The sequence below is a fragment of the Neofelis nebulosa genome, chromosome 5, assembly GCF_028018385.1.
Source record: "Neofelis nebulosa isolate mNeoNeb1 chromosome 5, mNeoNeb1.pri, whole genome shotgun sequence".
Classification (NCBI taxonomy): Eukaryota; Metazoa; Chordata; class Mammalia; order Carnivora; family Felidae; genus Neofelis; species Neofelis nebulosa.
In genome coordinates this window covers 146,600,726-146,616,533 of record NC_080786.1, presented here as the reverse complement: position 1 = coordinate 146,616,533, position 15,808 = coordinate 146,600,726, and the positions used below count along the sequence as shown (strand labels likewise).

Sequence of the window (15,808 nt, the reverse complement as noted above, 5' to 3'; positions counted from 1 at the left end):
GAGGTCTAGTTCTTTCTTGTGCGGATATCAGTTTTAGTCCCACCCACATCCCTGCTATTCTGGGTTCTTGGGGCCTCCAAGTCTTGAGACCTTCCAAATTTCTGCTTCTTTCTTACTACTCAGCTGCCTATGGCTACCTCCCTGGACACAGGTCTCTTCATTCTGCTGACCAGGTTGTGTATCTTTTTTTTTTTTTCCAAGCACAAAGATGCCATCTTGGTGGCTGAAGATGTTCCTCCAGCAGGTTGCTCCTGAAGCTCCAGCCTTCGAAGGAGGGCCGTGGAGTGAGATGTGTGAACTAGGGTAGGAGTTCAGAGTTAGGATTTAGCCTTCGCTCTGGCACCAACCGGCTGCTTGTACTTGAACATGGGACAGGACTACTCTTCACTCCAGTTTTGTGACTATTTTTCTGAACTGTGAAATGGTTGGTTGCAGGCAGATGCCGTTCCCAGGACTCCAAGCCAGGGCTTGGGCAGAGGCCTTTCGAAGATCAGGTGTATGGCCCCCCTGGGAAGTCAAGAATTGCTGGGAGTCCCTTTGAAACCCAGGGCAGTCATTTAATCCGGCCCGCACCTTTGGAGCAACATTTTCAGCTAAAGGTACAAAGTGCATTGAAAGTAAAAGAATACTTGAAACACAAGAGAATCCCCAGGGGACAGAACTATTGACCAGAATGGGTGACTTAGAACTTAACCTGTTGGCTGAAATTGATATACTTTAAATTTTCATGCATCACGCATGGCTCATAGTTTGATCTTATGTTCCTCTACTCGACCACCCTTCTCCTTCCTTAGATCACATCCTGGCTCTCCCTGGCACCACACAAACTTTCCAAATTGCAGTGGGAACTAGGGTGTCTGCAGGACTATACGCAAGAGGGGCTCAACCGGCATTTCAGAAAAGCCAAGCCCAGGGGCGCCTGGGTGGCTCAGTCGGTTAAGCGTCCGACTTCAGCTCCGGTCATGATCTTACACTCCGTGAGTTCAAGCCCCGCGTGGGGCTCTGTGCTGACAGCTCGGAGCCTGGAGCCTGCTTCGGATTCTGTGACTCCTTCTCTCTCTGCCCCTCCGCCTCTCACTGTCTCTCTTTCAAAAATAAATAAACATTAAACAAAATTTAAAGGGGCGCCTGGGTGGCTCAGTCGGTTAAGCGGCCGACTTCGGCTCAGGTCAGGATCTCGTGTTCTGTGAGTTCGAGCCCCGACTTCGGCTCAGGTCAGGATCTCGTGTTCTGTGAGTTCGAGCCCCGCATCGGGCTCTGTGCTGACAGCTCAGAGCCTGGAGCCTGTTTCAGATTCTGTGTCTCCCTCTCTCTGACCCTCCCCTGTTCATGCTCTGTCTCTCCCTGTCTCAAAAATAAATAAAACGTCAAAAAAAAATTTTTTTTTAATTAAAAAGGAAAAGCCAAGCCAAATCAGTGAGGCAGAACAAATATTACTATTCTAAAATGTTATAAAAGGCACCCTCATTTACATACAGACCATCCTGGAGGGGAGGGGGGAGCCAAAGTGACTCAGCAGGGGAGGCTGGGGCGGTGAGGTGGCGGTGAGGTGGGGGTGGGGTGTCTGGGGTCCAGAGAGAAATAAACAGCATCTCCTTCCGGACGTTCACAAAAAATATGCAGAGCCCTTTAAAGCTGCATTCACAATCTAAGCTACTTCTGCGACTCTGCTGTTAATTTTAGAAAATAAGAATTGGAGGAAAGAGCGTGGTTGGATTTCATAAGTCTTGGGAGAAACTTCCCTCTGGCTTGTGTACCTCGAGTGGCTCTTTTCTTCCCCGCCTCCGTCTTTCGCTCTCCCCTCCTCCCAGTGTTACCAGGCTTTCTCCATAAAGCTCCCATCCTCCACCCCTCCACCGGTTCCCCACCTCCCTCCCCGCGCTGGGGGGGCCTGTGGGAGACACGCAGACCTCCCCCCTCGGTCTGCCTTTTCCTCTAGCCCTTCGGCCTCCGCTGGCTGCTTCCGGGCCGACCTCTTAGCTGTCTCCGTGAGGCCTCCGAACCCACCCCTTTGGCTCCCTGATGTTTACCTTCCAAGTTGAAAAGTTTAATTGCAGCCCCAAGTGAGGCCTAGGAGGCGGAGCAGGAGTGGGGGGCGGGGAGGGAGGAAGTAATAAGGTCCCGACCTGCAGGAGGCCGTCCATTGGCCACCGAGGGGCAGTGACTGTGCCCGGGGTGGGGTGGGGGCCCTGGGGTGCCCACTGCTGATTATGATTAACCAGCCCGCGAGAGCCAACGGCTGCTCATTCCTTCTCTGAAAACGCACGTTTCCCCCCCAAACCCTTTAGCTCGGGACTCTCGCTTTTTTCTTTCTGAGGCCGATTCTCCAATTCCATATGTCTGTTTTAACTGAGGAGTGCTGGGGGAGCACAGATGGCGAGGAAGAAGCTCACGAGGTAAAGTCGCACTGTCCCACTGCGTCCCAGCAAACCCTTGGTGGTTTGGCGGTGACATGTTTGCAGCGGCCTGGAAGGGGAAAGAAGGGAAACTCTGCTTCCCTGGACGTGTGAAATCCAGTCAATCTTTTTGCCATCCTTGAAAAATGAAGGGGTCGGTGAGCTTGCTTTTTAAATTTTTTTTAGTGTTTATTCATTTTTGAGAGAGAGAGAGCATGCACAGGGAAGGGGCAGAGAGAGAGAGAGAGAGAGAGAGAGAGACAGAATTGGAAGCAGGCTCCAAGCTGTCAGCACAGAGCCCGAGGTGAGGCGCGAACTCACGAACCGTGAGATCGTGGCCTGAGCCCAAGTCAGATGCTCAACCGACTGAGCCACCCACGTGCCCCGTGAGCTTGCTTTTTAAAAGAGAGGTGTTTTGGGGCGCCTGGGTGGCGCAGTCGGTTAAGCGTCCGACTTCAGCCAGGTCACGATCTCGCGGTCCGTGAGTTCGAGCCCCGCGTCAGGCTCTGGGCTGATGGCTCGGAGCCTGGAGCCTGTTTCCGATTCTGTGTCTCCCTCTCTCTCTGCCCCTCCCCCGTTCATGCTCTGTCTCTCTCTGTCCCAAAAATAAATAAAAGAAAAAAGAAAAAAAAAATAAAAGAGAGGTGTTTTCTAAGCATACCTGTAGTCCAGAGGCCCCTAGAGTGCCTGTCGAAGTGCCTCCAACTCCTGAGCCAGGGGAAGTGGGCATCCAGGTGAGGCTTCCCGGAAGTGGAGTCCTGAGTTCCTAGGTTCGGGTGGGGAAGTGCCTGGGGAAGCGCTTGGATCCCCCATTCGTTCCCCAGCTGGTTCATTGTGCTGTTTGGAACCATCAGTCTCCCCTCGGCTACTTCCTTATGCGCAAGGTCTGCAATTGGAAAATCAAAACGGAGATGAATTTTTCCGGCATCTGAGGTCTAAGGAGGAAATGTTTTGCCGCGTGGGCCATCGCCTCTGGGCAAGGTGGGATTGGCCGGAAGGTCAGTTGTTGGGCCCGCTTCTAAAGGCATTGGTGCCTCGGTTTCTCCATTCGCTCCCCCTTTGCTATCAACCGGTCCTAAGCAACCAGGTCGGAAGACATTTAATACTTGTATTCACGAAGATTCCCTCCTCTACCAAACTACTCGGCTCCGCTGAACGTCGCAAGCAGGACCTTGACTTTCGGACTCTCATCTTCACCTCTGCATTGCCCCATTTTGGTGACAATCCTGCCGAGTCAACACAGCCAGGATCCCTGACCTTTGCCATCTGGATCCAGTTTCTTATCCTCCACCATCCCGCAGAGGATTTCTGATCCCCTCAGCCTGCCTTCAGCAAGAATCCTCCTTGGTCCACTTAGCAAGAATCTCCCTTTACCCCTGATGTTTCCTCTTAATAATATCCATCCACTGGCTCCCACCCTGCCCCGTGGCTATCAATCTCATGTGCCCATGTGGTATTCAGACTTGAGTCCAATGCTCCCCATTACAGTGGTCCCTAGTCCTTATTGCCTTGAATAAAATCTTCCTTGCCGTGATTTCACAAGGGTCATTGAATAATTTTTTTCGTTAGTAGTATTTATTTATTTAAGATATTTATTTATTTTGGGGCAGAGCGCAAGCGGGGAAGGGGTAGAGAGAGGGGGACAGAGGATCCGAAGCAGGCTTTGCACTGACAGGCTGACAGCAGCGAGCCCGATGGGGGACTCAAACTCACAACCTGCGAGATCATGACGTGAGCCAAAGCCGGAGGCTCAACCCACTGAGCCACCCAGGCGCCCCAGCAGTATTTTTGATGTAAAGGGCTCTCACTACTTGTAATATCGGCCCGTGACAGAGCTGTTATGATTACTATTGCTATCTCACAGATAAAGAACTTAAAACTCAATTAGGTCAGGTGACTCACCCGACAAGTCCAGGACAGGCAGTCACCCCCCCCCCCCACCACCTGGGTCTTCTGACTCCCACATGCTTGCTTCCTACCAGAGGCAGAAATGAGGTGCTCTCTAGTTTGAAGAATGCTCGGAGCCAAGAGAGTTAGTGTCAGCGCTGAGTCTGAAGTATGACTTTGATGAATTCCCTGCCCCAATCAACAGGGACGGTTGTCTCTGCTAAGACAGGGAAGAGCCCCCCCTTATTATGTAACAGCAGCTGCGTTTCCCAGGAAGATCGTCATCCTTGCAGCATCTGAGCCTTGAGAAGCGCACTGGGAATGGACTGTTGGATATTTTGGGCCAGAGCTCTACCAGGGGAAATAATCTGAGTGATTGGAAAGAGCTTTTTTAAGCCCACCACGTCCTGTGAGGAGGTTGTGCGTCATCGGAGACATCACTTGGGTCTCAAAGGCTCTGTAAGCCTCCCCTTCTCACCAGCATATTTCAGGCTTATTGCCACTGGGCCAAACCAGGAGATAAAGGACACTCTGGGAAAAAAAAAAGAAATGGGTTTGAAAGGAGCCAGGAGACCCTCCCATTAAGTCAACAAGTTCAAAAAAAAAAAAAAAAGGAACAGAAGAAAATTTGTAGTACTCACCTGTGCTCTGCTGGGGTCTCCAGAAAGGTGTCATTAAAGTAACGGCAGTGGTTTCGAGATGAAGTTGATCCTTATAAAATGATCCAGCCAAGATGTTAGAGAGAAAGTCTGGGGAAAGAAAGGAGGAATCATGTAACCTGGGTCCAAATTCTGGATCAGTTACTAACTACTCACTTGACCTTAAATATGTCACCTCTCCTTTCCTGTCCTTAGCTTCCTTATTTGTACAACAAGGTAGTTGGGCAAGGTGACCCCACTTTTTAAGGCTCCTATAACCACCTGACACTCTTTAGCCCTCAACTTCCTGCCACAGCACCAAGGAGAAGGGTCGTGGCAGGCTGAAGCTATTGCCAATGGGCAGACAGAATACCTACCAGCATCCTGTACCCAAACACACTAAGGAAATAATAGTGTCGCTGCCCCACCCAATTCACATCCAAATGGGGATTCACACTTATAGAGCCTTCCATGCACATTGTCTGAACTATTATGGTAAGCATTTCAGGCTTACTGGGAGACCCGACACAGATGTGAGTATATGAAAAAGATATGTTCTTTCACCAACTGGAAGAAGCAGATGAGCTTCCAGAAGCTGGCCATGATCAGGCCTGGACCAGCTGCTTCCCAATACAAGCTTTTGATTAAACCCTGAGGTGATGATTCCATTTTTGTGGTTATGTGTTTCTATCCCTCCTTCTCTCCCTTTAGTCCTTCATTCATCTACTCATCCACACATCTATCCATCCATCCCTCTCTCCACCATCATCCATTCATCCATCCATCTATATACCCATCCACCCATCTATCATCCATTCATCCATTTATCCATCCACCCACCCATCCATCCATCATCCATCCATCTATCCACCCATCTATCCATCCAGCCATCCATCCATCCTTCCATCCATCTCCCACCACCATCCATTCATCCATCCATCTATCCACCCATCTATCCATCCACCCATCTATCTATCCATCCATCCATCTCTCCACCATCATCCATTCATCCATCCATCTATATACCCATCCACCCATCTATCCATCCATCCATCCATCTCTCCACCATCATCCATTCATCCATCCATCTATATACCCATCCACCCATCTATCATCCATTCATCCATTTATCCATCCACCCACCCATCCATCCATCATCCATCCATCTATCCACCCATCTATCCATCCAGCCATCCATCCTTCCATCCATCTCCCCACCACCATCCATTCATCCATCCATCTATATACCCATCCACCCATCTATCATCCATTCATCCATTTATCCATCCATCCACCCACCCATCCATCCATCATCCATCCATCTATCCACCCATCTATCCATCCATCCATCCTTCCATCCATCTCCCCACCACCATCCATTCATCCATCCATCTATCTATATACCCATCCACCCATCTATCCATCCATCCATCCATCCATCCATCTCTCCACCATCATCCATTCATCCATCCATCTATATACCCATCCACCCATCTATCATCCATTCATCCATTTATCCATCCACCCACCCATCCATCCATCATCCATCCATCTATCCACCCATCTATCCATCCAGCCATCCATCCTTCCATCCATCTCCCCACCACCATCCATTCATCCATCCATCTATCTATATACCCATCCACCCATCTATCCATCCATCTATCCATCCAGCCACCCATCCATCTATCCACCCATCTATCCATCCATCATCCATTCATCCATCTATCAATCCATCTATCCATCCACCCATCCATCCCTTTATCTATTATTCTCTAAAAATATTTACTGCGCACATAGTTGTAGGGGTTACGGAAAGACCTGTGTAGGATATTAGGGACAGGTGGAAGATGGGCCCTTGTACCAGAAGAGTCCTTTTTCAATCTGGGAAGACACACTTCAGCAAAAATTGTGCAGCTAGGATCACCAGTGCTGATGAGGAGTACAAGAGAGTCATGGGGCAGTCTTTGCCCTTCTTTCCCTCTCCATCCCTTTCATTCTCTTGGACACCTATATAGCAGGTCTATCTCTGTCAAACTTCTTCTTTAGCTGCAAGTAATTATGTGGTCACATTTACACAGCAGAGAAAAGAATGGTAGGGAGCTATTTCACAAAGGAACGTTACTGAACTGCTTCCTGAATGATTGGCATTACTATTGCAGCTGGGCCCTCCTCCTTGACCAGAGGAAGGTCGCTGTAGTAAAATGGGCCCTTAGTTTTCTCAGAGCACATTAGTATTTTTTTTAAAAAATGGATGTACCCTCTTTTGGACACCTCTTCTGGAGCTTCTTAGTACGATTCTCATTCAACTTGTTGTCTTATCATTAATTATGCTATAAATGAATAATTAAAAGGATAAGTACTTGCTGTGATAGTCTCCCTGACCGTCCCACTTTTAGGATGGTTGTGGTAAACTGGAGTTTGTCAGAGGGAGATGATCAGGATGGTGAGAAGGACATGGGCTAGAGATCACACCATTGCATCAACAGCCTCTGATGGTGAACATCCACACCATGGGGATCTTGCAAGAAGAAGGAGGATGTTTGTCATGGGTTAACCTAGAAGTTCAAAGCTAAGACAAAATTCCAAGGCAGATTGTAGTGCAACATAACAAGCTACTCTTCAAAATAATCAAAATGTCCATCAAGTGAAAAATAAATGAACAAGATGTGGCATATCCATACGATGAAATATTATTCCGTGACAAAGGGAATGAAGTGCCGATAACCTGCTACAGTATGGATGAACCTTGAAAACACTGTGCCAGACACAAAAGGGGACGTATTGTGTGATTCCATTTATATCAAATAGCCAGAATAGCCAAACCGAGAAACAAAGTAGATCCGTGGTTGCCTGGGGCTGGGGGTGGGGTGGTGGTCGGAAGAAAATGGGGGGTAATTGCTAATGGGCATGGGGTTTCTTTTTAGGTGATGGAAATGTCCTAAACCTGGGGTAAGGTTTGCACAACCCTGCGAATATATGAAAAACCACTGACTTGTACACTTTAAATAGGTAAATTGTATGGAACATAAATATCTCAAAAAAGCTACTATAAAAATTAGTTTGCCTGTTTTTAAAGTCTAAAAAAACCCGAAACTACCTTTTAACAAAGAGAGTGAAAGAATACAGTAGCACGGCGCTCGACCCGTGGGAAGTCCTGGATGCCCTCTGCCTCACTTCCGTCCCCCTGACTTGTCCGGCAACGAGAAGACTGAGCTGAGGAAATAAGAACGCTTGTCATCCCTGGAGATACCAGCAAATACACGGTGACCGTCCGAAGGGAGTTGTAGAGGGTTCCTACAGTGAGGAGAAGGATGGGTCTGAGTTTGAATTTTCTTGAAAGTAGAGCCTTGAAGCCTGGAGTCGGGGCAAGTGATTGATCTGGGAGGCGATGCCAGGAGCCCATAGTTTGCGACAGGACAGGGGAGGCAGGGAAAGGGGAGCTAACATAAGGAACATTGTCAAGGTCGCCGCGGTGGTCCTCTTGAGAAGCATACAGAATGCTTCTGCAGGTGCTCTGTTTGAAGGTGGGGGCTGGGCCACCCATCGTCCAGCTCTTCTCCCCACCGACTGAGGACTGCCCCACACTTCCAGGCTGTACTTGGTTAGGAGCCAAAGGGACCACCACAGGGGCCCGGGGTCTGTGCACCCCATGCCTGGAGTGAGATGGCGTGAGTGAAGTGAGCCTGAGCTCACACAGAACATTCCAGCACAGCTGTGACTGAGGGAGATGTGTTACAGGCACCAGACACATCGGCCATCGTGGGCAATTTTGGCTCAAACAAGCAACCTAGAGCATATGACTAACATTTTTCAAAATGAAGTACAATAAAATAGAAGTGATCGAATGTATTGCATCTGAGAAACATCATTTCAGGAAATTTTTGTTTCATTACATGCTAAACATGTTTGCATGCATATGTATGTATTGGGGGGGCGGTATAAGAAGTATTTGTGTCCACGCCTCGCAGAGAAAAATGCTGCTCTGCTAGAAGAATCTAAATTCTTTCAGGAAGGGAAGTTCAGTTTAAAGTAAGGTTTTAGGTTGTAGGTCACTAACTGGATGAGAGGTATGTCCTGGTAGGAAGAACAGGAAAGAGGTACGAGCCCAAGGAGATCTGGGCCCTGGGCTTGTCAGTTTCTTAGCAATAACAATCTAGGACCACCTACCTTATGAAAAGAGATTTAAGAAACTGGCTTATGCAATTATAGGAACTGGCAAGTTCAAAATCTGCAGAGGAGGCCACTAGGCTGGAAACTCAGGCAGGGTTTCTATGTTAACAGTATTTTTAAAAAATATATAATTTTTTAAATGTTTATTTTTGAAAGAGAGAGAGAGAGACAGACAGACAGAGCATGAGCAGGGGAGAGGCAGAAAGAGAGGGAGACAAAGAATCGGAAGCAGGCTCCAGGCTCCAAGCTAGCTCAGAGCCCGTCATGGGGCTTGAACCCACGAACCACGAGATCATGACCTGAGCTGAAGTTGGACGCTCAACCAACTGAACCACCCAGGTGCCCCCTATGTTACAGTCTTGAAGCAGAATTTCTTCTTTCAAAAATCTGATTTTGCCTTTCAAGACCTGCAACTGATAAGATGAGGCCCACCCACATTATTGAGGGCAATCTTCCTCACTTACTAAAAACTGATTATAACTGTGAACCCCATCTACAAAAATACCTTCACAGCAACACCTAGATTCAAGTTTGATTAAATCACTGGGTGCGATAGCCTAGCCAAGTGGACACATAAGCATGACCATCACACCTGACATGCAGGGATTTGGACCAATAGAGCTCTTGGTTCCTTTCAGTTCTGCAGCACCTTGAATTCGAGCTCATTCTCTGACAGCCTCAAAGCTAAATGCTTTGAGAATGGACTTTGCAGCCGGAGGCTTGTGCTGCATTATTCTGAAATTCCAGAATATTCCATCCGAGCCCTGTCCCTAGTTTCACAGGTGAGGGAACGCAGGTACAGAAAGTCCAGTTCATTCTGTAGAAGTCCCGCCATGAACTTGTCGCCAAGCCCTTGCTGTCAGTGACACATTCTGTCATTCTCAGACAGCATGCGAAGGGTTCCAAAATGGTAGTTTGCTCTGGAAAAGTAGGGAAGGAAATACTCTGTTTTAACAGAATCTCGACATTACTATGAGTGGTTCTCATTCTCTTGAACAAGGGGATAGTTGTGTTTTCATTTGATGGTGAACATTATTGAGAGCACATTTCCTACGGAGAACAGGCCTGGGATCCTTCCTTATGGGAGGAGGAGAAGGACTTTTCCAGAAGAAGGAGAGGGCAGCAGCTGTTCTGGGAAACTGAAGCCACTCTGCCTTGGGTGGGTTTTCCCTCATCAGAACCAGATGTGCAAATGTGTCTGGGCCCCTCCACCTCGCCACAGGGTGACCAAGCCCGGAAGGGGGGATGTGGCCTCAAGAAGGCTCTTCTGCGAGTTGGATGCCTGTGATCCCCCGGTGCAGGCTGGAGGAGGGGGCCCTGTGGCCGGGAGTGCACTGGCCTCTCTCCCCATTCCTTCCTCTGTGCTCTCTGGCCTTCTAATCGTTTAAACATGGAAGCAACCAGGTCCCCATCTTTATGCGTGCTCAGTTCTTACTCTAGCATCGTTTCGGTAAGGTTCACATTGGTCAAGGCCCCAGTCTCTCGTCTGTGGTTTGTAAAGAACTTAGCTTAAGCTGTACTTTTATCTGTTATATGTTGAGGATCTGTGTAAGATTTCATTTGAGAAAAACAAGTTCCACTGCATATATACATAATCTGAAAATCAGCACTGAGATAACAGGAAATTATTTAAGGTGATAGTCTTAGATGTGATCAATGTAATATAACATTAAAACATCTGGGGAGGGGCGCCTGGGTGGCGCAGTCGGTTAAGCGTCCGACTTCAGCCAGGTCACGATCTCGCAGTCCGTGAGTTCGAGCCCCGCGTCGGGCTCTGGGCTGATGGCTCGGAGCCTGGAGCCTGTTTCCGATTCTGTGTCTCCCTCTCTCTCTGCCCCTCCCCCGTTCATGCTCTGTCTCTCTCTGTCCCAAAAATAAATAAAAAACGTTGAAAAAAAAAAATTAAAAAAAAAAAAAAAAAACATCTGGGGAAAAATTACCCAATTGCATATGACCCTCCAAAATACTCTTCTCAATTCCCTTATTTACAGTCTCCTCTATTAAGAGTCAAACATTCCTGTATACAGTCAGAAATTATTAAAGAAGGAAAGGTATATGTGACACAAGGCAAAACCTGTCCTATTTGGACAAAGTTGGGAGACGAGCTCCCGAATAGGGCGTCTTACCCGAAGGGGCGGGGCTACTCCAATCTCCCCTCCCCTCCCTCTTTCTCCCCCCACCCCTCCCGCCGCCCCCCAGCTCCCAACAACGCGCAGCGCGTCTGCCCGTTCCAACAGACCTAGCTGGCTTTCCATCAAATGGACAATAATCTCCCAAGGGGCTCGTTTCTCGCTCAGACAAACATAACGTGTCAAGCCAGGAACGCAACCCACATATTAGGTGGGAGAAAGTACTATTTTTTACAGGAACCTCAAATACCTCTAGTTTCTGATTTTTTCCCCATGTGGATGCAATTAAACAAAATAAAAAGATATTACTTGGCTTTGGAGGGAAAATAAACACCTTCTGAAATTAAAGAGGCTTGGCATGATGTTGACTTTTAGTTGTACTTCTGCTCGTGAGAAATAGTAATTACTTACATTATAACCAGATTTATTCAGAGAAGGCGTTCTGGCGTTTCTCTTTCACCTAAAAGGGGGGTGACTGCCTGACTGCTCCATAGTGGGCCTTTGCTTGTGCTGTTTGGAGTAATGGCGAATAAGTGTGTGCTCTGGCACAGGGGTCGATGCCAGGAATCCTGAGGAGCATCCGGTGAGGAAAAGGGCCAGGACAGGGTGCCCCTGTGACAGCTGGGGATAGCACAGCATGGCGGCAGGGGAGCAGGGCTTGGGCTCTGGGTTTCCACCAGCAACAGCATCACACAGCCACGTATATTTCACCAAGTCCTGCACAGGAGTTTGTGGATTTCCCGTCTCATGCCTTCTCCCTGCACAACACTCCTCCTCCTTCAATCATACCATTAGGGACCGCAAGGGGGAAGAGTGTTCTCGTCTTGGCCCTGTTCCAGGTCTTCTCTCTTTAGCCTTTCACTTCCGTGGGCACCTGGAGGATAATGATGACCCAGTGCTTGGCTCGGATTTCCTAGTTCCCCACCTTCCTCTACTTCAGCTTCTCCCAGAGAAACCCAATCGCTCCTACCGAGTGTCCCTGCCTGGGGATTTGCAAGCTTTCCCTCTTTTGTCTCCCAGCTCCCTCCCTCTGCGGGCGGAAGTCTTCTTTGCCAGTTGCCTGACGCTCTACGGCAGATGTGGGTCTGGGTGAGGACCAAGGCACTATGACACAGGTAACTTCAAACAAGAGAAATTTATTCTCACAGTTCTGGAGGCCAGAGGTCCAAAATCAAGTTATCTATCACTAGAGTTTCATTCCCTCCAGAAGTTTTTGGGGAGATCCTGTCTGTTGCCTGTTCCAGGTTCTGGCAGATGCCAGCATCCCTGGGCTTGTGGCTGTGTCACTCCAGTCTCCGTCATCGTTGTCACGTGTCATCTTCTCCTCTCTATTGTGTGTCTCTTAGAAGGCTATTTGTCATGGGATTTAAGGCCAATGCAGGTAATTCAGGATGATCTCCTCTCAAGACCCTTAATTTAATTACATCTGCAAAGACCCCTTCTCCAAATAAGGTAAGAGTCACAGGTTCTGGGGATTAGGACATAGACACAACTATTTTTTGGTCTGGAGTTGAGGGGAGGGGTTCACCCTTCAACCCCACCATAAGCATATAGGGCTCTTTTGGTTTTATGTGACAAATAAGCGAAAGGGAAATTTGTGTGTTCGTGGACATGGCAAGTATAGGGGACACTCGAGCTTCAAGTGGACCTAAGGGCTCCAGTGATGCTAGCAGGGCTCTTTTCTAGCTTTTGTTCCATTTCTCAGCTCTACTTATCTCAGCCGGACTTTGTTCTTTCCGTAAACCTTTCCCATGGGCTATGTATGAGGTCCCCAGAGACTCACACTCATGACCTTGCAGTTGAGGAAGACAGTCTTCCTGGACAGCTCTATAAAACATTCCCAGGAAAGACTCCGATTGGCCAGCCTGAGTCACATGCCTCTTTCTGCCGAAAAAAAAAAAAAAAAACGTGTAGAGAGGGACTTTACAAGGACTGACAACCCCCCTCGAACTACGTGGAAGAGTGGAAGCATCGTTCCTCCAAGGAAGGGATGCTGGGTAGGCCAACTAAACCTTCTTCTCCCCTCCACCATTGAATGAGGCACAGCTTTACATCCGGAAGACTCCAGGCCCCTGCTCCCATGTGAAATAACCAGCCGATAACACCCCACATTGCAAATTCGCATCAGGAAACAGTGGGACTGGCGTGGCCCCTGAAGAAAGAGAACTGACTCATGGCCACGTCTAAGAAAGACGCCTATGTGGAGTCTCCAGAACACTCGACGTGGAAAACCTTAAGGAAAATGAGAACCTGTGCATAAAATTTCCAGACAGGTGGCACCTGGATATAATAACTAAAAGGAATCCAGAAAAGTCCTGAATGTCTGAAAATTAAGCAACACGCTTCCAAGTAACCCACGGGGCCAGTAAGAAATCACAATGGGTATTAGAAAATGTCTAATATTTTCTAAGTGCTGAGTAAATTAGGTAATTTACTTAGAGTGCTAAGTAAATTGTGACATGTGACAGCTTGTGGGAATGCAACAAAAGCCACGCTGAGAAGCAGATGTATATCCTTAAATGCATATATTGGTTGGCATGGAGGGCTAAAAAAATGAGATAGACGTAAATTTCAAAAAGCTAGGGGCTTGGCCACGCTGGGGGAATTGTTGCCTCCTGAAAAGTCCAAGCGAGGTTCTGTTTTCGGGCACATCTGGATCGGGGTATCAGAACGTGTCACGAGGAGCCCACTCACCCTGTTTTCCCCACTTGCTTCCATGTTGACTTCGTTCTCGGGTAGGTTCTATTCGTGGGATGATGAAGACACCTCAGCTCTGTGTCCCCCAAGCTTGGCCATTTCATGAAGGGGGGGGGGGGATAAACAGTCCTAAATAGCCCCAGAAAAGGCTTCTGGGTTGACTCTGATTTGTGGCGCTGGGGTCACGAGCCCTCCTCTGAAGCAGTCAATATGACTGGGGGTTAAGATAGTCCCATTTGATTTCAACGTGACACCGATGATTTGGACGTTTTAAAACCCAGCCGTCACCAGGAATCAGCATGTACTCTTCAAAAACTAACCAACCTCATTTGTTTTTGTGTTCGTGGTTTCGGAGGTATTCGTTTTCAAGCTCAAGAGAATGATCTGACACGTGATCCGATTCCCATGAAGCAGGTGATGAAGGCTGCCATGATATCTTTGTGGTGGAGGAGATGGAATCGTAGTGCACTTACAGCTGAGTTGAGCCAAGCCGGCTCGTTGGCTGCTGCTGATCACTTCACCCTTTTCCAAACTGCCAAGCCATCTGCTTCAAACGTGTTGATGAGCAGTGTGGCGGGATGCCTCTTCAGTTGACGTTCTTAGGAGAATTCTCTTTAAAGGGTAACCCAGAGCTTTTTCTCCTGCTTCTGGCAGAATCTCTTTTCAGCATTTCTCTTGGACAAATCTCCAAGGGGATTTTTTTTTTTTTTCAGCTTTGAAGACGATAGAAAACAGAAAGACTAAGATAATGTCGTTGATCAGAGAGCACGTTGAACACAGATGCCCGGGGAGGACCCGCGAAGGAGAGAAAATCCAGGTTGGAAAGAAAGTGGGTCTCCTCTGACAACAGTTTCTAGACTATTTTGCCAAAGGGCACGCATCTACGGAAGCCCAGGCCGATAGGAGTTGAATCTCACGGTGTTGGGCATGGCAGGTTATCTTTCTAAGAATTTGTTTGCATGCTGTGAAATGATGTCCTAGGAAGAGTCCTGCTAGGGGATGGGGTCCCTGCAGGGGACAGGTACACTGGGTGCTGGCTCTGGTCCGGTAACAGGGACAGCACTGACAAGATGCTTCTCTTGGGGAACTCACAGCTGAGCTGTCTACACTGGCAGCTAACCTCACGGTTAACCCCCTCAGGCTCTACCTGAGTTTGCTGCCAGAGGCCACTGGCTTCTGAGGAGGAGGCTGGGGAGAGGGGACTGGTTCGCCTTTTCGGTCTCGTGGGACCAACACCGGAGCGTTGGCTCCCCCACTAAGTGGCTTGAGGGGAGATGGGAAGGGGGCATGTCTATACCAGGAAGGCAACCATCCACTGAGAAAACTAGAACTTCGAGAGGCAGTGAGGAACAGCTTCGTGAGGCAGCCAGGACCAGGCCTTGAATTCCATCTCTGCTACCCGAACCTGTGTGAACTCAGGCAAGTGACTTGGTCCCTTCGTACCTCCGTTTCCTCATCCACACAATGAAAGCAGTAACAGTACCTACCTCGCAGAGCTGTTAGGATGCAGTGAGATAATACTTGTGAAGTCATTAAAACAGTGCCCGGAGCGTAGAACATGCTAGAAAAGTGTTAAAAAAAAAAAATTGAGGTTAGATAGACTCTGGTTCATACCCCAGTTCTGCCACTTTCTGGCTGTGTGACCTTGAGAAGTGTCTCAACCTCCCTGGGCCACTTCTTCATCCATGAAATGAGATGGGAAGGACGACCCACAGGTGTGGATAGTACGAGGCAGCATGTGAACTAAGCGGGGCAAGCTGGCCCTCCGTCCACAACCCTGGTTAGTAACCAGAGACGTTGAGGATAAGCAAGAGTGACTGCCCTTGACCCTTGAAAAACACGGGTTTGAACTACATGGGTTTGAACTACACAGGCCCAAGCATATATG

At 48.4% G+C, this 15,808-nt stretch overlaps 2 long non-coding RNA genes across 3 annotated transcripts in view; one reads left to right on the top strand and one right to left on the bottom strand.

Moving 5' to 3' along the window:
• The window catches only part of LOC131512778 (uncharacterized), a 35,814-nt gene extending 20,332 nt beyond the window's left edge, over positions 1 to 15,482 (bottom strand). For both annotated transcript variants that reach the window (XR_009262306.1, XR_009262307.1), the window contains exons 1-4: positions 15,408 to 15,482; positions 8,022 to 8,137; positions 4,925 to 5,032; positions 3,058 to 3,282 (exon numbers count right to left, since the gene is read on the bottom strand). This is a non-coding gene — a long non-coding RNA (uncharacterized LOC131512778). The remainder of the gene's footprint in view (positions 1 to 3,057; positions 3,283 to 4,924; positions 5,033 to 8,021; positions 8,138 to 15,407) is intronic.
• Positions 2,561 to 3,930, top strand: LOC131512777 (uncharacterized). Its single transcript, XR_009262305.1, has 2 exons — positions 2,561 to 2,806; positions 3,041 to 3,930. It is a non-coding gene; the product is annotated as an uncharacterized LOC131512777 (long non-coding RNA).
• Positions 15,483 to 15,808: the final 326 nt, after the last annotated feature.